Here is a 24,575-nt window from a genome sequence, read left to right on the forward strand (position 1 = left end):
GGTAATACGGAACGCCGTGCTGGATCCCAACGGCCTCGTATCACTAGCAGTCGAGATGACAGGCATCATATCCGCATGGCTGTAACGGATCGTGCAGCCACGTCTCGATCCCTGAGTCAACAGATGGGGACGTTTGCAAGACAACAACCATCAGCATGAACGGTTCGACGACGTTTGCAACAGCATGGACTATCAGCTCTGAGTTCATGGCTGCGGTTACCCTTGACGCTGCATCACAGACAGGAGCGCCTGCGATGGTGTTCAAATGGTTCAAATGGCTCTGAGCACTATGCGACTTAACTTCTGAGGTCATCAGTCGCCTAGAACTTAGAACTAATTAAGCCTAACTAACCTAAGGACATCACACATATCCATGCCCGAGGCAGGATTCGTACCTGCGACCGTAGCAGTCCCGCGGTTCCGGACTGCGCGCCTAGAACCACTAGACCACCGCGACCGGCTGCGATGGTGTATTCAACGACGAACCTGGGTGCACGAATGGCAAAACGTCACTTTTTCGGATGAATCCAGGTGCTGTTTACAGCATCATGATGGTCGCATCCGTGTTTGGCGACATCGCGGTGTACGCACAATGGAAGCGTGTATTCGTCATCGCCATACTGGCGTATCACCCGGCGTGATGGTATGGGGTGCCATTGGTTACACGTCTCGGTCACCTCTTGTTCGCATTGACGGCACTTTGAACAGTGTACGTTATATTTCAGATGTGTTACCACCCGTGGCTCTACCCTTCATTCAATCTCTGAAAAAAACCTACATTTCAGCAGGATAATGCACGACCGTATGTTGCAGGTCTTGTACGGGTCTTTCTGGACACAGAAAATGTTCGACTGATGCCCTGTCCAGCACATTCTCCAGATCTCTCACCAACTGAAAACGTCTGGTCAATGGTGGCCGAGCAACTGGCTCGTAACAATATGCCAGTCACTACTTTTGATGAACTGTGGTATCGTGTTGAAGCTTCATGGGCAACTGTACCTGTACACGCCATCCAAGCTCTGTTTGACTCAATGCCCAGGCGTATCAAGGCCGTTATTACGGCCAGAGGTGGTTGTTCTGGGTACTGATTTCTCAGGATCTATGCACCCGAATTGCGTGGAATTGTAATCACATGTCAGTTCTAGTATAATATATTTGTCCAATGAATACCAGTTTATCAGATTCATTTCTTCTTGGTGTAGCAATTTCAATGGCCAGTAGTGTATTTCCTGATAATGGTCTTTAACTATGTTCGTGGTATGTAGTAATGTTGTTCCGGACCTTCAGTTCTAACAGGCTAGTAATCATTCCCATTTACCTGCTATCGCAAATCATTTCCAGATAGTTTCGCTGTTCTGAAAATTGGAAAACACTTATCACAGTTTCGGGTGTGGGTAGGAACTTTATTTATGCTGTATAAAGACTTACGTAATGAAATTTCTGGTATTTTCAAAGACATTGTAATTGTATGCTATGTATACGCACATTTATTTTTCAAAATCCTGTCTAAATTGTGGGACCACATCCTCACATCGTTTTGACAATAATATTTTGTACAACCAACAGCTGTGTTTAATTCGTTATACAACACTTGTAATGTTAACTTATCACTTGCTTCCACTACAAAAAACGCACTACTTCGTACTTGATTCATTCGCTTCTTAATTCAAAAATTATGTCACTGAATTCCATCTGTTCCCCTATTGTTACAAACCATACTAAAAAAACCTAAGAAGTCGGTACAGTTTTTGATACACGTCTCCTTATACCTCGCTGCGCTCTCTAATGTTAAGCGTTTCTGTCTCTCTACCGCATCCTAATACGTCTCAGATTTCAGATATAACAAATTAACGTTTTTTGGTGGTGGCTCTTTGACATCTTTACCAGGAGATTTCACACATCATGCGAACGTATTAAATATTATTGCCATAAGTACTCCTACACAGCAGAGTTACACAAATTCAGTTACATACATTCCCTCCTCAGAATATGTCTATCTACATTGTGGTGATAAAAGTGATGGGCTAGCGGTACGCGCACATAAAGAAGCCGGTAGTATCGCATACACAATATATTCAAGAGCAGTAAATTGGCGGAGCTGTCATTAGTACTCAGGTGGTTCATGTGAAAAGGTTTTCGGGTTGACTATGGTCGCACGACGGAAATTAACAGACTTTAAACGAAAAATGGTAGCTGAAGCTAGACGAGCAGACATTCCATTTCGGAAATCGTTAGGCAATTCAGTATTCTGAGATCCCGAGAGTGTGACGAAAATATCAATTTTCAGGCATTATCTCTCACCAGGGACAACGCAGGAGCCGAAGGCCTTCACTTAACGACTGAGAGCAGGGGCGTTCGTGTAGAGGTGTCACTGGTAACAGACAGGTAGCATTGCGTGAAATAACCGCAGTAATCAATGTGGAACGTCCGACGAACGAAACCATTAGAACAGTGCGGCAAATCTCGCATTAATACGCTTTGGCAGCAGACAACCGATGCGAGTGCGTTTGGCGACAGCCCGACATCGCCTACAGCGCCTCTCCTGGACTTGTGACCTTATCGGTTGGACCCCAGACGATTGGAAAACCGTGGCCTTATAAGATGAATCCCGATTTTAGTTGTAACAGCTGATGGTAGCGTTCGAGTGCGCCCGATACATACACTCCTGGAAATGGAAAAAAGAACACATTGACACCGGTGTGTCAGACCCACCATACTTGCTCCGGACACTGCGAGAGGGCTGTACAAGCAATGATCACACGCACGGCACAGCGGACACACCAGGAACCGCGGTGTTGGCCGTCGAATGGCGCTAGCTGCGCAGCATTTGTGCACCGCCGCCGTCAGTGTCAGCCAGTTTGCCGTGGCATACGGAGCTCCATCGCAGTCTTTAACACTGGTAGCATGCCGCGACAGCGTGGACGTGAACCGTATGTGCAGTTGACGGACTTTGAGCGAGGGCGTATAGTGGGCATGCGGGAGGCCGGGTGGTCGTGCCGCCGAATTGCTCAACACGTGGGGCGTGAGGTCTCCACAGTACATCGATGTTGTCGCTAGTGGTCGGTGGAAGGTGCACGTGCCCGTCGACCTGGGACCGGACCGCAGCGACGCACGGATGCACGCCAAGACCGTAGGATCCTACGCAGTGCCGTAGGGGACCGCACCGCCACTTCCCAGCAAATTAGGGACACTGTTGCTCCTGGGGTATCGGCGAGGACCATTCGCAACCGTCTCCATGAAGCTGGGCTACGGTCCCGCACACCGTTAGGCCGTCTTCCGCTCACGCCCCAACATCGTGCAGCCCGCCTCCAGTGGTGTCGCGACAGGCGTGAATGGAGGGACGAATGGAGACGTGTCGTCTTCAGCGATGAGAGTCACTTCTGCCTTGGTGCCAATGATGGTCGTATGCGTGTTTGGCGCCGTGCAGGTGAGCGCCACAATCAGGACTGCATACGACCGAGGCACACAGGGCCAACACCCGGCATCATGGTGCAGGGAGCGATCTCCTACACTGGCCGTACACCACTGGTGATCGTCGAGGGGACACTGAATAGTGCACGGTACATCCAAACCGTCATCGAACCCATCGTTCTACCATTCCTAGACCGGCAAGGGAACTTGCTGTTCCAACAGGACAATGCACGTCCGCATGTATCCCGTGCCACCCAACGTGCTCTAGAAGGTGTAAGTCAACTACCCTGGCCAGCAAGATCTCCGGATCTGTCCCCCATTGAGCATGTTTGGGACTGGATGAAGCGTCGTCTCACGCGGTCTGCACGTCCAGCACGAACGCTGGTCCAACTGAGGCGCCAGGTGGAAATGGCATGGCAAGCCGTTCCACAGGACTACATCCAGCATCTCTACGATCGTCTCCATGGGAGAATAGCAGCCTGCATTGCTGCGAAAGGTGGATATACACTGTACTAGTGCCGACATTGTGCATGCTCTGTTGCCTGTGTCTATGTGCCTGTGGTTCTGTCAGTGTGATCATGTGATGTATCTGACCCCAGGAATGTGTCAATAAAGTTTCCCCTTCCTGGGACAATGAATTTACGGTGTTCTTATTTCAATTTCCAGGAGTGTATATGCTACCAAGTACCTGAGTCTCACAACTCACTGTAGCCTGATTTATTAGGCAGCTTAAAAGCCCTTCTGATTGCTTATTTTTTAAGACTATTCTCAGCTGTTCAGACGAGCAGGATTGGTCTCCGTTCTAAATCTCCTCACTCTTCGAGTCTGGGAGAGCTGAGACAATGCAGGAAACACCAGCCAGCAGAGCACAGAACCAGTACATGTAGAATTAACTTACCAACGTAACACCATCGCACCTCAGAAGATTTCCACATTCTCAAAACTTCTCGGACATCTTGTTCATCTCGAAGTTGCGTATGTAAGCCAACCAATTACGCTTTCAGTTTAGAAAGCAAGTGCAAGGATTTGTTCTTACTGAAGTAATATTACTCGATACGATTAATAATATAAATAAGAGGAGCCACTCACTTCGTCAAGGGTGCAATCTGCATCACTGATTAGGGACAAATTTTGTTTTCGCTCGAGATTCACGAGAATGTCGACAGCAGTGCATTCAGTGATTATCTACATGCAACGTTTACACGAAAAATCATCTAGTGCCGAGACGAATAATGGCACTGTAACTGCAGTTTTAAGTTATTTCCTTATTTGGAGAAACTCTTTCAAATATTTTTAAGCGAACCATTCACACAATTCAGTAGCCAGGGAAAACTTCCTTTGTTAGTTGAGTCCAGTCAGAGTTTACAAAGAGACAGATGCTGCGAATTACATGCTTTTACGCAGTTAACCTACACCGATGACAAATGTATACATATGCTGAGTTGTTCGGTCATTGCAGCTTCTGAATCATTCAGTGCTGGGCATTACAATAGTATCCAGTCAGCCAGATGCTTCAACCCTTCTAAATTTTTCTCAAAACACATGCCTCGTTCTGAAAGACACAAATTCGTATATTTTGCTTGAGTTGAATGTCCAGAGGACATTTAAAGTTTATGTACAGACAATATAGCATTACCCAATATACACTGAACAGCTAAAGAAGTCTGCCTAATATCGGGAAGGGCCCTCGCGAGCACGCAGAAGTGCCGCAATATGACGTGGCATGGACTCGAATAATGTCTGAAGTTGTGCTGGAGGCAACTGCCACCATGAATCCTGCAGGGCTGTCCATAAATCCATAAGAGTACCAAGGGGTGGATATCTCTTCTGAACAGCACGTTGCAAGGCATCCCAGATATGATCAATAATGTTCACGTCTGGGGAGTTTGGTGGCCGGCGGAAGTGTTTAAACTCAGAAGAGTTCTCCTGGAGCCAGTCTGTACCAATTCTGGATGTCGCATCGTCCTGCTGTAAATGCCCAAATCCGCTGGAATGCTCAATGGACATGAATGGATGCAGGTGATCAGACGGGATGCTTACGTACGTGCCACCTGTCAAGAGTCGTATCTAGACGTATCACAGGTCCAATATGACTCCAACTGCACACGTCCCACACCATTACAGAGCCTCAACCGGCTTCAACAGTCCCCTGGTGTCATGCAGCGTCCATAGATTCAAGAGGTTGTCTCTGTACCCGTGCACGTCCACCCGCTCAATACAATTTGAAACGTGATTCGTCCTATCAGGCAACATGTTTCCAATCATCAACAGGCCAATGTCGGCGTTGACGGGCACAGGCGTAGCGTAAAGATTTGTGTAGTGCAGTCATCAAGGGTACACGAGAGGGCCTTGGGCTCCGAAAATCCATATCGATGATGTTTCGTTAAATGGTTCGCACTCTGTCACTTGTTGATGACCCAGCACTGAAATATGCAGCAATGTGCTGAAGGATTGCTATTCTGTCACGCTGAACGATTCTCTTCAGTTGTCGTTGGTCCCGTTCTTGCAGGATCTTTCTCCGGCCGCAGCGATGTCGGATATTTGATGCTTTACCGGATTCCTGATATTCATAGAACTCTCGTGAAATGGTAGTACGGGAAAATCCCCAGTTCATCACTACCTCGGAAATGCTGTGTCCCGTCGCTCGTGCCCCAGCTATAACACCATGTTCAAACTCACTTAAATCTTGATAACCTGTCATTGTAGCAGCAGTAACGGATCTAACTGCGCCGGACACTTGTTTCCTTATGTATGCGTTGCCGACCGAAGCGCCGTATTCTGTCTGTTTGTATAGCTCTGTATTTGAGTAAGCATGCCTATACCAGTTTTTTTGGCGCTTCAGTGTATTTTGTAGCTTGAAGTAATTTAAGAAGATTCTGATATACTGTCCTTTCGATGACGAGAGAGTAAGCGTAACCTGGGCAGGGCGAGGACAGCGGAGGATACTGACCACATCCTTTTTTCAAATTCAACCGTCCCAACATTCTCTTTCATAGCTATAGAGAAAACATATAAAACCTTATCCTGGAATGCTGAGGGAGATTTTTAATCGCGTTCCTTCCGAATTCAAGTAACGTATTGCTGCATGCCAACGTTGTATAGGGTAGTGAAACAGGTAATATTTCCAAAGTCCCAGAGCGCAGCTATCTCGCTACATTATGGTAATGTTGACAAAAGAGGTCGCAATGAAAATATTTCACCAGCGAGATTTGGTCAGGACAAAACACCACATCGGCGTTTGTGGCGAGCCAGGCAGCAGACTTCAACAGAATGTAGTGGACCAGAGCAGCCAAACAGGGGTCACGGCACCTTCGCTACGTGACGAAAGATAGACGAAGGCTAATGTAACATATGATACTAAGAGCTTTTACGAACCAGTTCTATACTATAGCAAACTCGTTAACCAAGCACAGCAGAAGAAAAATCGCTGATACCTTCGTAATAGCAAGCCCCATGAGGTCGTGACGAATAATGTCGGATAAACATTAGCCACTACTTTGCTCCGTAAATCCCCAACAGTTTAGCTCTTAAGGCAGTCCGTCAGATGGATGGATGGCTTACATGACATTCGCACTCGGTTCCATGATTGCAACGGAGTGATGTGTGGCACAAGTCTGTTGCAGATTTCTGGCATGCTTTGGAGAACAACAGCCCCTACTGGGAGAGATGGATACCTCGCTATAATCACCAGTTGGAGGGTTCAACACGACCGTCTGTCTCTGTCGCACATGGCAGGACCTGGAGGGACCTGGAGGTGTTTCCTTCCCACCAGGAAGGAAACACCTCCATTGTTCCTGACGTTCTGACGGACTGAATAGGGCCTACCTGGATGGCAGGTCAATATCGGAGAACTCCACGGTTACACGGCAACCGTCATTGCGGTACGACCGATAACGAAGGAGGGTGGTGATCGGGAGGGGACAGAGCGCCTCCCAAGTCGACGTTTGTAAGTTCAGTACACGCGCCGCCGTCACTCACAGCCGCGGCGCCGCGGCACAGCCTGTGCCGGGGCGACCACAAACGGAGAACCGCCACTGCAGCACCCGGCCGGAACGAGGTGGGCTGCGTCAGCTGCCTTGAGCGGGCTTAAGGCCGCTTGCGACGCGATTCCTCGACGGGCATTGACAGATGATGCCAACCGTGAGTCAGGACGCTACTTGTATTTTTATGGAAATAAATAACTAATTCTAAATCTTCTTTCACTGCGCATACCGACGATCACAGGGCACTACCATATTTCGGAGGAAAATTGGCAAGGAGCAAATTAGGAGAGTGGCTCCTGACAGAACCAACACTACTTAACGCCCTCCCAATAGTCGCCTCTTGCAGTATCTTAAGGTAACTTGACTGTGAACGCCTGCAAACATACAGACTATTTTCACAGATTACATTGTTCTAACTAAAAATCGTGAACTCCTAGTAGCATGAAGTCCGTCCCGATAGCTGAGTGGTCAACGTGACGGATTGCCGTCCTACGGGCCTAGGTTCGATTCCCGGCTGGGTCGGAGATTTACTCCTCTCAGGGACTGGGTGTTGTGTTGCCTTCATCATCATTTCATCCTCATACGGCGCGCAGGTCGCCCAATGTGGCGTCGAATGTAATAAGACCTGCACCAAGGCGGCTGGACCTGCCCCACAATGGGCCTCCCGGTCAATGACGTCAAACGTTCATTTCCATTTCCAGTAGCATGAGATTTTAGGACAATAAAAGTGTTTTTTGCTGTACAGTTTGGTGTACAGTTAATCACATTAGTTTTCACACTGACTGTATAACATTTTTTGTGAAAACTCTATAAATTAAATCCTTGGAATTACATACTTGAACTCTATGCATTGTCTGTCGTACTTAGATGCATGAAACCTTACGAACACATTAACAACATATCTATCTAAAATTTAGATAACAGTCATGTCATTTCTGCCACATGTTTTTACTCTAGAAATATTTACAATCGACAGTCAAAATGAAGGTTACTTTTTTATAATTAAGAGTACGTATTTTCCTTCCTCTTGAAAGTACGTTAGAGTCTATTGTCTGCTCTCCAAATTGTACCCCGAAATGTCCCAAACAATTTCTGACCTCAGTAAACAAATACTGGGGTTGGAACTTAAATAGTGGCAACTATTTATTCACAACCGATACAAAAGAGTTACATGTTTGCACCTGTTACTGTCTTTCAAAGTACTCCCCAACGTTGTGTAGAACCCGTTGACAGCGACGTGGAAGGCGTAGTACAGCGTTAGCAGAGCATGTTCTGTTGATGGTGCGAATGGAGCGGTCTACTGCCTGTCGAATCTCTGGAACAGTTCTAAAGCGAATGCTACGAAGTGGTACCTTCATCTTCGGAATCAAATCAAAGTCACAAGGGCTTAAGTCCAGGGAGTGTGGTGGATGGTACAGTATTTTCTAGTCCCATCGACCGAACAGAGCAGCCACAGCTTGCGCTGTATGCGCCCGCGCATTGTCGATGATGGATGGGTTGCGCAGAAAGTGTCGCCGCTTCTTTCGCAAAGCTGACCGCAGGTGATGCTCCAAAAACGAATAGTAATACTGTGCGTTGATGGTCTGCCGCGAAGGAACGTAATGCGTTAGGATAACACCATTACAGTCGTACACGAGAATCACCATAATTTTAGACCGCTCCATTCGCACCATCAACAGAACAGGCTTTGCTAACGGTATACTACGCCTTCCACATCGCTGGCAATGGGTTCTAAGAAACGTTGGTGGCTACTTTGAAGGACAGTAACAGGTGCAAACATGTAACTCTTTTGTATCGGTTGTGAATGAGTAGTTGCCACTATTTAAGTTCCAACCCCCGTATATCAGAAAATTTAATTGTTGGGAAATTCAATTAAAAATCCATTTGATGTATGACTCACCTCTGTTGTTCCTTATACATTTCAGCTGCGGAACCTTCTTGGTTTACAAGTTCCTCATCTTCTCTCCTCATTTACTTGTTTCTCTTTGTTATTCTGGCGTCTTTCGTTGCCTTAAGGACCCACTTTTCAGCTTCAGCCACTTCAATGGAATCAATTGCCAATAAACACAGAATACATTCCTTGCAACTGCTAACTGCCCCATTCTTAAACCAAATTACAAGCATAACAACTTTCGACGATGACAAAATAGCAACAACTGAAACTACAGAGCCGGCCGGAATGGCCGTGCGGTTCTAGGCGCTACAGTCTGGAGCCGCGAGACCGCTGCGGTCGCAGGTTCGAATCCTGCCTCGGGCATTGATGTGTGTGATGTCCTTAGGTTACTTAGGTTTAAGTAGTTCTAAGTTCTAGGGGACTAATAACCTCAGAAGTTGAGTCCCATAGTGCTCAGAGCCATTACAACCATTTGAAACTACAGAAAAGTTTCTACGGAAAACAGCACTTGAAAACGAAATATGTATGCAAGGGAAACATAAGCGCTCGGAAAGCGTATCTTCTCACAGTGCTGAAACTTTAAAAACATTTGTGTTGTATCTTTCTTGAACATATCACTGATGACAGCAATTACAGGTGAAAGGAGCGGAAACATGTCTGTGGACGCACACCAACCTATATTTGTTAATTTTAAAACAACTTCCCGTTGACCTGTTCAACTATTTTGGTTACTAATTTGTTCAAGAAACTCCAAACAGCATGAAAAACAAAAAGAAACATTTTTGTAGGGGATTCACAAGAAAGGGATAAAAAACGCTGTGGCGCTTGATGGAATAGGGTCATTCTACCCAATGAGAACTAATTTGCCTGGTGACGTTCTTGCCGATGTCATTTGCTCTCAAGTTTCCTCTTCGTATGCTTTACATTCGGTTCGCAAAGAACATTGGACAAAGAATTAGTCACCCCCTCAATGTGACACCAGATTTCGTCTTGATAATGGTCTCACAAGTTTCCTCACGTATTCCATATCCAACTGAAACTTCTCATTGGTGATTGATTCCCGTGTACATATCATATTGCGTGAATCTTGACTGCTGCGTCTCACCCACGAATTCAAACAGTCCCTAGCATTTTAATGAGATTAAGTCTGGTTTACCTCAGTTTTCGCCAAACCAGGAACATATGTGTGCAGCACTTTCAATATGCTCTTTTCATATTGGAAGACGAGAGTGGCCACATCATACTCACAATGAAGACGTAAAATCAAAGACAAAACCTTGCCTCCAAAAACATTGGCACAAACCTGGGTCATGACCACAGTAACCTGAACGCGTAGACCCAATCATCATACTAAAAACAAGATCAAAAACATCACAGAACTACCTCTGGTCTGGACTATGACACTCGCACACTGCGGGTTAAACGTTTCATTGGCAGTCAGTGCAGTCTATGCCTTGCATAATTTGACAAGAGACAACATTGTGACTCGTCTAAACACACCACCCTCCTCGAATGACTTACTTTCCATTCTCTGTGTTGTTTGGCTCACTGAAGAGGTGCAGTTTAGATGTGCCACTTTGAACAATGGCCTTTTGCGAGGTATCCGATACCCAATGTCCATTGTCCGCAATTTTTACTTCTCAGTATACTCTCGGTAACTTTTTGGACCGACCTTCATTCACTGACAGCAACCATTCTTAACAGCGTGGAAACCGATTGTCGTTGATAAGATGTAACACTCGTCTCTGGTGCCTGTCTTTTTACAGAGACTGTTCTTAGGCTGTGCTATATGACCGAGAGTGGTACACTCATCCTTGTAGACACGACAGACAGTTGGTGCTGTTACCTCGGTTAATCGGACAGCTTCACTCACTGAGTTGTCATGGGCAGGTCTAAACACGATGTCTTCTTTCTAATATTCTTTAACGTATCCTTATCGACTCAATTCCATAGAACGGACTGGTAAATACTCAAGACTCGCTACACTATTATCGATATTACTTATATTTGTCTTATCTTCTTTGTTTTTACTTATTGTGGCTTCCGTATCACCAAGTTCTTTATGTAACATCTATGTAAATGTTGTGTTCATTATTTATGTCAGTTTATGTCAAAGCAATCTATGGACGGAATTTTAAAAATATGCTCTGCAAAAGGATGGAAATGTTTAAACTTTACTTGAAATACTTGTTCATAAACAGGGAAAATAGGTGTCTAATCAAGTAAAACATGGGAGGAACTCCCTTGGCAACGAAACCCTCATGGCAGGAGCAGAAAACGTGTATTTTGCTGTCGAACTGCAAGATTCCTTTCTGGCAACAGTTGGTCGCTGCCTAACAGGCAAACTGTCCGCATCTTGTGAACTGAACGAGGCAATAAGAACAGCAATATTACGTAATACAGTCTCTGATGTGGAAGTAATTTGGCCTGTTGATCAGGGAACACTCTGATTAGGTCTGTACTACGAAAATCTGACCGAGGGAATACAATTTTCAGAGCATGTTACGCAGCAAGACCCATGGATGATTTTGCTGCTTCTTTTGAATATCCCCCAGATATCGACACTGCCACCAACCACCTTCATCCCGACTTATCAGTTTAGTACTGTGTAACTGTATGGATCAGTTATGTGGTTCATTTTTCAGTAAAAACTTCGTGTTATCTAAACTTTGTGTTGAGCTCCCATATTTTATCACTAGTCATTTACCTAGACAGGGTGCTATTTCGTATGATATTTCCGAGCACCTTTTCTTTTTAATCAAAAACAGTTACCTTCTCTAACAAAATTTAATAATTTTGTGGAGTAGTTAATTTCATAATTATTCACTGAGCCTAATTTTGAATAACTCCACTTATTTTTCACAAAAGGATAGTTAAAGTTTGACCAAAGTACAATTCGTAGAAGAAAATTTAAGGACACTTATCGATATCTCATTTCAGTATTACAGTTACTTGCAAAAAATTGTGAGGATTCATAATAGTCACTGGCTGGTAGACTTGATGGGCCAGCATAAGGATTTAATTACTGTGCAGGTTTGGAAGTAATAGTGTTTACAATTTTATGTGTCAATACTTAATAGTGTTTCTCATATTGTGTTGTGACTGAAGTGCTAAGCCTTCATCTGAGCCTACCGATAGATTAGTTTCCAAGTCCCAATGCTAGCTGTTGAGTAAGATTAAAATTTGATATTACATATACAGCATTAATGAAGTCCACTTGTCAGTCTCTACGATTTCTGTGCTATAATAACGAACTTGCTACAACCATTCAAAAGTATTGGGGCAATGTTTACACAAGGTCACATTTAATATACAGTGTGATTCAAAAAGAATACCACAACTTTAGGAATTTAAAACTCTGCAACGACAAAAGGCAGAGCTAAGCACTATCTGTCGGCGAATTAAGGGAGCTATAAAGTTTCATTTAGTTGTACATTTGTTCGCTTGAGGCGCTGTTGACTAGGCGTCAGCGTCAGTTGATGCTAAGATGGCGACCGCTCAACAAAAAGCTTTTTGTGTTATTGAGTACGGCAGAAGTGAATCGACGACAGTTGTTCAGCGTGCATTTCGAACGAAGTATGGTGTTAAACCTCCTGATAGGTGGTGTATTAAACGTTGGTATAAACAGTTTACAGAGAATGGGTGTTTGTGCAAAGGGAAAAGTTCTGGACGGCCGAGAACGAGTGATGAAAATGGAGCACGCATCCAGCAAGCATTTGTTCGCAGCCCAGGAAAATCGACTCGCAGAGCTAGCAGAGAGCAGCAAAATCCACAATCAACTGTATGGAGAGTCCTACGAAAAAGGTTAGTTATGAAACCTTAACGTCAACTACCCGAGGCGATGGATCGGCCGCCAGGCAGCCCGTGACAGAGCACTTCATCACTGGCCTCCAAGAAGCCCTGATTTTACCCCCTGCGATTTTTTCTTATGGGGGTATGTTAAGGATATGGTGTTTCGGCCACCTCTCCCAGCCACCATTGATGATTTGAAACGAGAAATAACAGCAGCTATCCAAACTGTTACGCCTGATATGCTACAGAGAGTGTGGAACGAGTTGGAGTATCGGGTTGATATTGTTCGAGTGTCTGGAGGGGGCCATATTGAACATCTCTGAACTTGTTTTTGAGTGAAAAAAACCTTTTTAAATACTCTTTGTAATGATGTATAACAGAAGGTTATATTATGTTTCTTTCATTAAATACACATTTTTAAAGTTGTGTTATTCTTTTTGAATCACCCTGTATTCTACTCCTGCCCACTGCCCCCCTGGTGTCATATTTTTGCATCAAATTAATTAATCAGTGAATTTAATTGATAAATTAATTACCCCACCAAACCCTCCCTCTCCCTTACCCAACACTTCCCTACCACAGCCTCCTCCCACAAAAACTGGCGGGGAAAATCATTCAGTTTGTGCGCAGCTGCTGCACTGCAAGTATCTCATGACATGAAAGTGAAGTCAGCAGTAGATACAGTGCTGAGGATTGTATTGTATTGTATGTTAACTGGGGGCCTAGAAACGACGGAGAGGCTCCGCCCCCGCCGCAGTCGCAGTGATCCATAACCCCACGACGACTACTGCAGTCCACTTCACCCCTCCGCCGCCCCACAGCGAACCGTTCTTTCAGGGTTATTGTGCAGTTCGACACCCAGTGGATCCCCCGCCCCCAGGGAACGTCTGACACCAGACGAGTGTAGCCCCTATGTTTACGTGGACAAAATTTTTGCGCAGCAATCGCCGACATAGAGTGGCTGAGGTGGAATAAGGGGAACCAGCCCGCATTCGCTGAGGCAGATGGACAACCACCTAAAAACCATCCACAGTCTGGCCAGCTCACCGCACCTCGACCCAAGTCTGCCGGGCGGATTCGTGCTGGGGGCCAGGCGTTCCTTCCCAATATGCTGAGGATACATTGTTTATCTATAAAACTGAATTTGCATATTCCTGTTTAATCAGTTTGTGGGAGATAGGGCTGTGAATCTCTTTATTTGGCAGCAGAAGCGCATCATTCACTGCTGTTTATTTAATTTTGGAAGTGGAAATACTTTTAAAAAATCGACCTGCCAAAAAGTAATGAAATAGGAAAATAGATCGCTTTTTATCCGACAGCGCATGCTAATACGACCACAAATCTGGTGTCAATGTCAACATAAACATTCACATCACGTAATTACATTGCTACAGATCTTAATTGTAGCACTAAATAAAATCCGTCCAGACATACCTGGCAAAGCAGTGGACTTTCTAATGGTAAAACATACATATCACAAAAAAAACAGCAGTTAAATACACTCCTGGAAATTGAAATAAGAACACCGTGAATTCATTGTCCCAGGAAGGGGAAACTTTATTGACACATTCCTGGGGTCAGATACATTACATGATCACACTGACAGAACCACAGGCACATAGACACAGGCAACAGAGGATGCACAATGTCGGCACTAGTACAGTGTATATCCACCTTTCGCAGCAATGCAGGCTGCTATTCTCCCATGGAGACGATCGTAGAGATGCTGGATGTAGTCCTGTGGAACGGCTTGCCATGCCATTTCCACCTGGCGCCTCAGTTGGACCAGCGTTCGTGCTGGACGTGCAGACCGCGTGAGACGACGCTTCATCCAGTCCCAAACATGCTCAATGGGGGATAGATCCGGAGATCTTGCTGGCCAGGGTAGTTGACTTACACCTTCTAGAGCACGTTGGGTGGCACGGGATACATGCGGACGTGCATTGTCCTGTTGGAACAGCAAGTTCCCTTGCCGGTCTAGGAATGGTAGAACGATGGGTTCGATGACGGTTTGGATGTACCGTGCACTATTCAGTGTCCCCTCGACGATCACCAGTGGTGTACGGCCAGTGTAGGAGATCGCTCCCCACACCATGATGCCGGGTGTTGGCCCTGTGTGCCTCGGTCGTATGCAGTCCTGATTGTGGCGCTCACCTGCACGGCGCCAAACACGCATACGACCATCATTGGCACCAAGGCAGAAGCGACTCTCATCGCTGAAGACGACACGTCTCCATTCGTCCCTCCATTCACGCCTGTCGCGACACCACTGGAGGCGGGCTGCACGATGTTGGGGCGTGAGCGGAAGACGGCCTAACGGTGTGCGGGACCGTAGCCCAGCTTCATGGAGACGGTTGCGAATGGTCCTCGCCGATACCCCAGGAGCAACAGTGTCCCTAATTTGCTGGGAAGTGGCGGTGCGGTCCCCTACGGCACTGCGTAGGATCCTACGGTCTTGGCGTGCATCCGTGCGTCGCTGCGGTCTGGTCCCAGGTCGACGGGCACGTGCACCTTCCGCCGACCACTGGCGACAACATCGATGTACTGTGGAGACCTCACGCCCCACGTGTTGAGCAATTCGGCGGTACGTCCACCCGGCCTCCCGCATGCCCACTATACGCCCTCGCTCAAAGTCCGTCAACTGCACATACGGTTCACGTCCACGCTGTCGCGGCATGCTACCAGTGTTAAAGACTACGATGGAGCTCCGTATGCCACGGCAAACTGGCTGACACTGACGGCGGCGGTGCACAAATGCTGCGCAGCTAGCGCCATTCGACGGCCAACACCGCGGTTCCTGGTGTGTCCGCTGTGCCGTGCGTGTGATCATTGCTTGTACAGCCCTCTCGCAGTGTCCGGAGCAAGTATGGTGGGTCTGACACACCGGTGTCAATGTGTTCTTTTTTCCATTTCCAGGAGTGTACGTTGCGTAGGTAAAAGTAATCACGAAAAACCGTGGGGAACTGAACTAACACCACTTTACACCTATCACATTGGCAGAAATTGGGGGGAAATCATATGTATCGCGAAAGAACACCGCGCCGCTCAGTGTTGGGAGGAAATTCACTCACCGCAGCAGTCAGCGGTCCTCTGGATCCCGCTCCTGTTCGTGCAGGGCTTTGTGTCTTCGCCTGCAGAGCAGAAGCGACGAGTCTTTGTCAGCGTCTTGGTCCTGTATGCATCAGCCATTTGCAGGCTCACGGGAACCATTCATTGTTTCTTCGTCTTCAGGCTGCAAGCGATCTGCCTTTGTCAGCGTCTTATGGCTGTTGTACCAGTGTCACTTTGATGAGGTCCATCAGCTTATAATGCTTGCATCAAAGACATTCTTGGAACACTTGAAAGCTGCTAAAGACTCTGCCTTGTAGCGGCAGCTTCAAATGCCTTCGTAGAAAGACTGACAAAGAACAATGCGTTTCTTGTTGTCACACACAAGCCGCTGTTTTGAGGAATTCCTCAGCTCGTCCTTTTGTTTTTGGAACGACAGAAACCATCTGTGCACTTTAAAAATTATGACAGAAGCACGAAATGGTTCCTGGATCGATGGTGCGTTTTCTGTCCTCTCCCCCCCCCCTCCCCCCCCCCCCCACACACACACATGCTGAGTCACACAGATACATAGAAACACACACACACACACACACACAAGCATCCTCTTCAAGGCTATCTGGAAAAGTTGTATGATGAACACTCGTATGCTAACGTTGACATGGATGTCGCTGACAACCAGTTTTCCGGGGTGGAGTAGTTAACATCAATAAAGATATTCATGGAACGTAGACATTGTGAACAGTATATAGCCACAGTGGATTATGCACCAACTTTGATGTAGCTGAGAACAGGTTTTCCAGTCAGGACTACTGAACACTGACAAAGACATCCCTGGAGGAGGAAGAAGTGGTTGTGTTTCACCTGCTTTCTATGGGACAACAATATCTATTGTGTCGACCTGCTAACCAGCATTTTCTCCCACCTAGAAATTGGTGTGAGAATAGTCCACCATACTCCAACCAGAGAGACCTCGAAATTGTGCTGCTATTGGTTTTCCCTGTCCCTATCCCATCCAACCTCCCAACCCCTTTCTCTTGCCACACCCCAGCCCCTCTGCACTTGGAAATTCTTGGGAAACTTTCAGACTGTGCTGAATTGTTGGTGTGGAAGGACATGTCATTATTTCATCTTTTTTCAGATATGTAGGAGTTATCCTGTTGGAAGATTCTTCCTAAAATTTTGTTATGTGTCTTCACCTTGTTCTGTGGAGACTGACTGGTCTAGTTTGCAATACCTCCACCTAAGGCGTTCGAAACTGGTGTGAAATTCATAGTTTTCTTTATGTGCATGTGTTATCCTGTTGGAAAATGCTTCCTAAAATTTTGGTTTTGGTTTTGGTGTGTGTGTGTGTGTGTGTGTGTGTGTGTGTGTGTGTGTGTGTGTGTGTTCATCTTGATCTTGACATGTGGTAACTGAGCACTTAAATGTCGATGGGATAAATACCAGGATGTTGAACAACATACTTCCCCTCATCTCCCACCTGCAAACCGGAAAGTTCTGAGATGTGTTTTCGAGATATACCAGAAAGGGTAACACAGGAATAATAGCAAAATACTTGCCTGCTGATTTCCCAGTACCAAATGTGTATGTGCCTGCAGACCCAGGTTTTCCTCAGAATACAGACCTGTAGCAGCGTTCATATTGCTTTTCACCAAATAAAATACGCGGTGCTTCGAGAACTCAAATGGGAATACCTGAAAGAAAGACGATGTTCCCTTTGTGGAACACTACTGAGAGAAATTAGTGAATCAAAGTTTGAACCTGACTGCAGAAATATTCTGCTGCAACCAACATGAATTTCGCATAAGAACCACGAAGATACTAGAAATTCGGCTTCATACAGAGGCATGCTTTTTTCCCTCACTCTACTTGTGAGTGTTATACGAAAAGAAATGACTAGTATTGGCACAGGGTACCCTTCACTATACACCGTACAGTAACTTGCGAAGCATCCATATAGATGTAGATGTAAATTTTGTCTAACTATTAAGAAGTCAGTCCAACCACTTACGAGCACACAAAACTCATGGTAGAATGTTGTGCCTTATTTATAGAGAAAACAAAAGACGGAACTTCTCCTGTTGATTGTCTCTCGGCAAAAAAAAACTTCGTATTAACCCCTAATTTTCTCACTGCAGTCACTTCATGAGCCATATGTGAGGAGGTTGTTATATGTTTGCACACGAGGTATGGAGCTCGCCTCTCAACTCCCCTTTCGTCAGAGTATCGCTTATCTGCCATAGTCTCACTAATCTTCCACTCTTTGCTATGTAGCAGTTGAATCCACCTGATTTTGGCCATTAAGGGATGTCCACCGCAAAGTTACAGACGCCGCTAATTCTATCGAAATTCTATCATGTTCCGACAGTTTCATTAATTAGAAGGTTGTCTAGTTTCCTCCTATCGCGGCCAAGGTAGAGTGCTATCATAACGAGAAAAATAGCACACTATTGTACGCGAAGAAATTACTACCATTCAGAGTACACGAGGAGTGCTCAAAGTAATTGACAAGGATATCACCTACATTTCATCGATTTCGAATTCTTATCTGTAAATATCCCCCTGTACATGCTCTGATTTCCATTATTGCATTCCCATGATTACTACGCTTTAAATACGACAGTGTAATGGCGTCAGAGTCTTTTCAAATGGAGTATTCCTCCACAATACGAATTTAATAATATCACAGAGCTTACAATACACTATCCCTTGAATCATTTACATTCATGCAACAGCCTCAGATCTCTACCTTAATTCAGAGCTACTGCAAGAGTAGGAAGACATTCTGGACTTAACCACAGCATTCTCATTTTACCCCCACACGCTGTTCGATAGTGTACTCATCATGATTTTGTATTCCATCTAGAGCAGAGTATACCAATAGGGATAGTACGCATTCGAGTAGTGGTAGTTATTTATTTAGAAGCAAACCCAGTGCTTATACGATAATTCAATTGTCGTACAATGAGAGCCAATTAACTGACAAGAACAAGTCATACCAAACCAACGTCAGTGTTTCCTCCAGCAAAAGCATTCATCATAGTACATTTTTCACCTCGATCCGAATTGTAGTGCCGCAGTCCCTAGGTACATACCGACAGAATTTGTGGTCGTGTACCTCCCACACTGTCACTTCTTAGTAGGCAGACAACACCTCCCTTAAAATCCATACAATACATATCTATGACTGGTCATCTGGTCATGTCTGCGTCTTCTGCTCTAAACTGTCTAGCAGGCTCCAACTTCTTGACAGCAGGAGGAATCCAGCTGATGAACACTGTCAAATGTCTGTCGTGGCTTTGACAGCTGTCTACGTGGTAAATTTCTCAAGTTAGTCGGTATTCGAGTCTGAGAAATCAGGTCTCCTACTTGGGGATGACAATGCGATATCAGTAAGAATACTGGCTAGAAACAGCAAGAACCACGAGAAAATCTTATAAATTAAAATTGTCTGACATTAAAAATTACTATTCTGACAGAGAGGCTATCTGTAATACCGCAGTAGCTGCCAGTTCTTGGAATTCTTTTTCCTAAAGCTTATGCTTATTTTCTTAGAAATAACATCTATTTACCACCTCACCTGAAATCTACCTTACTAGCAGTGACTGCGTCACAGACTCTTCCTACTTCTGTATGAATGTGACAGGAACATGTTTGATAACGGTCATCTGTTGACAGAAACTGTGAGAAACGGAACGAGAAAATGTAATTCTTAGACCTTTCGTGGGAAGTCGTTGTTGAGCAAATGAAGGCCGACAACAGCATTCATCATCTAAGTGTTTGGAACCGAAAATGACACAGAATTTAAATGTACTTACACTCATTACAGAACCGTTCTGTGATAACATTATGGTTGTTGAAATCTGTTCTCAAGTGGACCGACAGGGGCAGTTAGAGAAGGGACGGCCTGTAAGGTTAAGGAAGGAGATGTGTAGATCATTAACTACTACCTACATAGTAAATTCTCCAAGTTCAGCCCTGCGAGACGTCAAAGCGAAGCTACATTGTCTCCTGCATGTTAACGACAGTGTGACAGCAAGAGGAATACTGGACAAAATCGGCAAGGAAGCACCGGAAACCATTTCGAGGGAATATAAACACCATGGCCTATACCATATACAGCGTAATAAGCCGAGGTTAAATTGGATCTCATACTGGAAGCATTTCCTGTACTATTGCAGTAGCTACGTGTAGACGACTATTATCTTTTGAATTTGGACACACCAGAGTATGGCAGAATTTAAAAAAAAAGCTGAAGATGTGCGACGACTTAATATCAAACAACAACTTCTGAATGGAAGGAGACCACCAGGGGAGCAGCAATGTGACTGTTGACAGCGAAAAAATAGTTGGAGTAGACACCTTAACGTGGATCATCTTTAATTGTAGAGTAAAGGGATATAATAAATTTATATGTCAAATCACAGGTCCAGCAGGAAACAAAGTTATCGGTAACCACCTTATAGATTTTATAAAGTGTCCAGACACACGACTACTAGAAACTTTCACGTCTTCCTTGGCTAAGAAATATGGCATTACCAGTATCGTGCCTACAAGATATAACCCAGAACTGATCGTGTTTTCGACCTGGTTAAGAGTGTTTAACTCTACTAGACTCCAACAAACAGTATTTACACTAGAAATAACCATAAGATGGGCAACCACAGCTAAAGAACTTGTTCATAATCTGAAGACAATCAAGCAATTTAAAATCAAAGCTGGTAAAATAGTCCATATGAAATAGAGTGAAAGTCCAACTCCATAATAGCTGTTTACTGTGTTTTTCCTTGTATGACGACCGGTTTCATACCCTGGAGGTATATCTTCAGGTCATATAAAACTAATACTTCATGGGCCACGGCTTCCAAAGTGCAAGTGCGCGTAGAAACATGTCACTCGCCGGTAAAACCATGGATGAACCGGCAGATGGGCATCCGATCCGAATCATGCATGATCAGTAAAACGTCTCCAAAACTCTGTCAATAGACGAGCCAGACAACACATGACAATCCACGTATGACAAGATAAAACCATCGCCAAAATCCGCGGGGAAACAAATAATTAAAAGACTCACAATCCTTGGGAATCGTCAACATAAAAGAATATATTGGCAGGCGTCTAATGAAACTGCACACTACAGCGTTAGACAATCACTGAATATTGTGATGTCAAGCACGTGCCAATCTTCACGTCAACTTGTGCGTACATTATCGGTCTATTGCTAATTTAGTTGTGGCCGTTAGTGTTGTAACTGCCAGGATTCAGGTGCCTGCCTGCCTGGAGATTCAGGTGACCACCTATTACCGTTTTTACGACGCTCCTTCCCTACAAGTGTACCCTTACAAGGGATTGAGTAATGTTTTGCCCCGTGAGCTTACTAATGTGTTAACGACGTTTATAATTTAGTAGAAAATGTTATCCAACCCACAACAACCAATCACGAAGCCTAAATAGAAAAATAAATTTACCGACTAGTTCCAACCACGTGACTGTGTCGCTGGCGAAGTGCTCCGTACGCAGAGGTGTCGTTGCTGCTCATGAGCTGACAGGGAATTTGGTGTCCTAGAAATGTTGGGACTCTACAGACGACATGCATCATCTTTCCATTCTTACCACGGAGATAATCCTTTGCCATGGCGGATGCTATAACGAATGGATTTGTTTGCAACAACATTGATGTGATGACGTTACATTTATTTCTGATTTGGTACAATCCCCAACGGTAGGAAGCGTCGTATACAAGAAATGGTGTAATGTTGTTCGAAGACGTTTCAGGACTGCTTTCCCTTATTCCACACTTAGATTACATTTTTCTGCGGACTGCTGAGAAGACAATGATTTTCTTCAATTTGATATCTCTATGCACTGCTGCTTCATTCTGACAGCCCGTCTACAACTGTGACTCCTAGTCGTACGAACATCCTCCGTTAAACACGAATTTAGTCTCTCACAAATTTCGTCACCCTATTCATATCATTATCGGAAGTAAATCTAACGCGACTTTACAAGTTCCAGCACAGTACTTTTCAGATACTGTATTCTAGAACCGGTCACATCAGCCTTCACAATCGCCCGTAACTAATTATCGCCTTGAGTCGCAGCCAAGAGGGGCAATAGGGTCGGGTGAGCCTGCCACGGCTCGCCTGCAACGGGTTTCCACTGCGGTCGTGAGTTTCGTAGACACTCCAGTGCTCTTTCGTACAGAGCTGTAACGAAGAAAGAGCACGTTCCGCGAATGTTGGCAGACGGAACGTTCGTTGCAGTTCCTGTTGGGATGAATTCAACGCACTAGCCCAATTTCATTAGTAATTTGTGTCCTTTCATGTTCGATAAATGAGGTGTCCACGATAACGTTATCCGATTTTCCAGAAATTTACTTTTACTGCCATGTCAAACAAGAGTGCTCAAAATTTATTTTCACATCTCTTTTTCTTTTCTGAACAGTGATGGGTTGTATTTCGTAGTATATTATTACAGCGTTCACTTTATTTGCAACCTTATTAGGAATCCGAACTTTGCGCGCTTTAACAGATCTACTTTGCGAGTAAGTGAACCGAACGTGCTGTGCTGACTTAAAACTTTTGTATTCCATGTTGCTAATTGCTTCCAATTGCTGACCGACAGAGCTAGAAAAACTAAATTTCATTTGATCTCGTACTTACTTCTATTGCCCGCTTCTTCTGTTTGACTTCTTAGGAAAGTTATGATCTGTATTTAATAGTGGAAATGAAACATATTTTCAGTGCATGAAATTATAAAGCCATCACATAAGGTGAACTAATTAATGAAGCACTTCGCCGAAGGCGCAGTTTTTTGAAGAGCCATGAGCTCTACTGAATGAAAATTTATCAATGAGCCTCTACTCATTCAAGTGTGAATTTCCTAAAGTGCCTTCTGCTCTAATAAATTAATAATATTGCGGTGTGTAGCGCAACTAATGGACTAATAATATTGTGGTATGAGTGCAAAGTTCCGTTATCTGGTGTGTTTTTATACGATAGCATGAACAATTTAGAACCTGCTTACGAATCCAATTCCAATTTTATTTACATTCAATTCAAAGCTTTATAAAACACGATTAACACCATATTTCAAGGACCTAGGACGTTCACATTACAACCTATGAAAAGTGATGCATTTCATTTGCTCATTGTCTAATTTAACTCAGTTCCACATGAAGCTGAAAAGCTAAGTATAAATTGAAATAGATAATATTTTTTGCGAACGGAATAAGAAAATGTGTTCCTTAGACTTCATCGATATCTGAATGATATTCATAATCATTGTCTACCACATTTCAACTTGAGACAGTGTGGAAGTTATGATCATAACATTTTCCTATTTATTTATTGTTGCCTTATAGCCCCCGAAAAATTGTTTCATTATATTAAATAAATACGAGAAAAATACGAACTGTATTCGACAGAACATATGTTTATTACTGCTATTTTTAATTCCAGATAGTGATAGTCTGGGTTACGTTTAGGGCCGAAGAGAGGGCACAAAACGTTAGTGGTATACAAAGGAAACATCAGGAGCATGAAACGACATACATAAAAAAGTATCACATATTTGACATACACAACAGTTTTGAACTGTAATAAATAGACACTTAGGGAAAGGTGTGTGCAAATATGAGCGTTTGATATACGGCCGTTCAACGTTATTAGAGGGGAAGGGTTTATCACCCTTTCACAAGAACTAACCGATACAGGGGCAAGTACGGTATAGTAAGAGCACAAGAGATTTCCTTCTCCGAGAACTGTCTCCCGTCATAGTGATTTTTGTGACGGATCAGGGGCCGAACATAAAGAAAGCTCTTCTATACCACTACTGTCTGCTAAGCGCAGTGCACTGTGTAAACACAGTGTTAGGGTAAAAATTGGTGGACAGGTTCCTTAGTGAACAGCTGCCTGATATTTGTGAATCGTAGAACGACAGGATGTATGAAACACTCCGGCTTTGTGGTAAGATTAGAAAAAAACATTACATCAGGTTAGTGAAACGGGATGGAACAGCATCTACATTGTGCTGGATTGTCCTTCACAAAAAAATAAATTAGAAAATTTTCTGTTGGGAAACAAACAAGGCCGAAATGATACCTTCGTATCAGCCTAATGTAATGGTGGCGTAATTAAATTCACTGGGCCTTTTAAAGAGACTACAAATGTCCTGTAAGGTGAAACAAAACCAACCATGCCTTTTGTGGTGCCATGAGCATTTAGTGCATTTGGTTTAAGAGATAAAGTTCAAAGTGAAGATGGCAATGCAGTAATTAAATTGCTGAAGACACATGCAGAAACCTACCAAAAGAGAAAGACGTTAAGGGACTACGGGTTTCTCATTGCATGGCTACAGTTTTACACCGACATTTCAAGTAACTGTTGGTATTGAGTGAAGAGTGTTGTGGACTGGCAAGACAGCCAATCCACTAGGAGGAAGCC

Source organism: Schistocerca cancellata, chromosome 1 (genome assembly GCF_023864275.1).
Source record: "Schistocerca cancellata isolate TAMUIC-IGC-003103 chromosome 1, iqSchCanc2.1, whole genome shotgun sequence".
NCBI classification, from domain to species: Eukaryota; Metazoa; Arthropoda; class Insecta; order Orthoptera; family Acrididae; genus Schistocerca; species Schistocerca cancellata.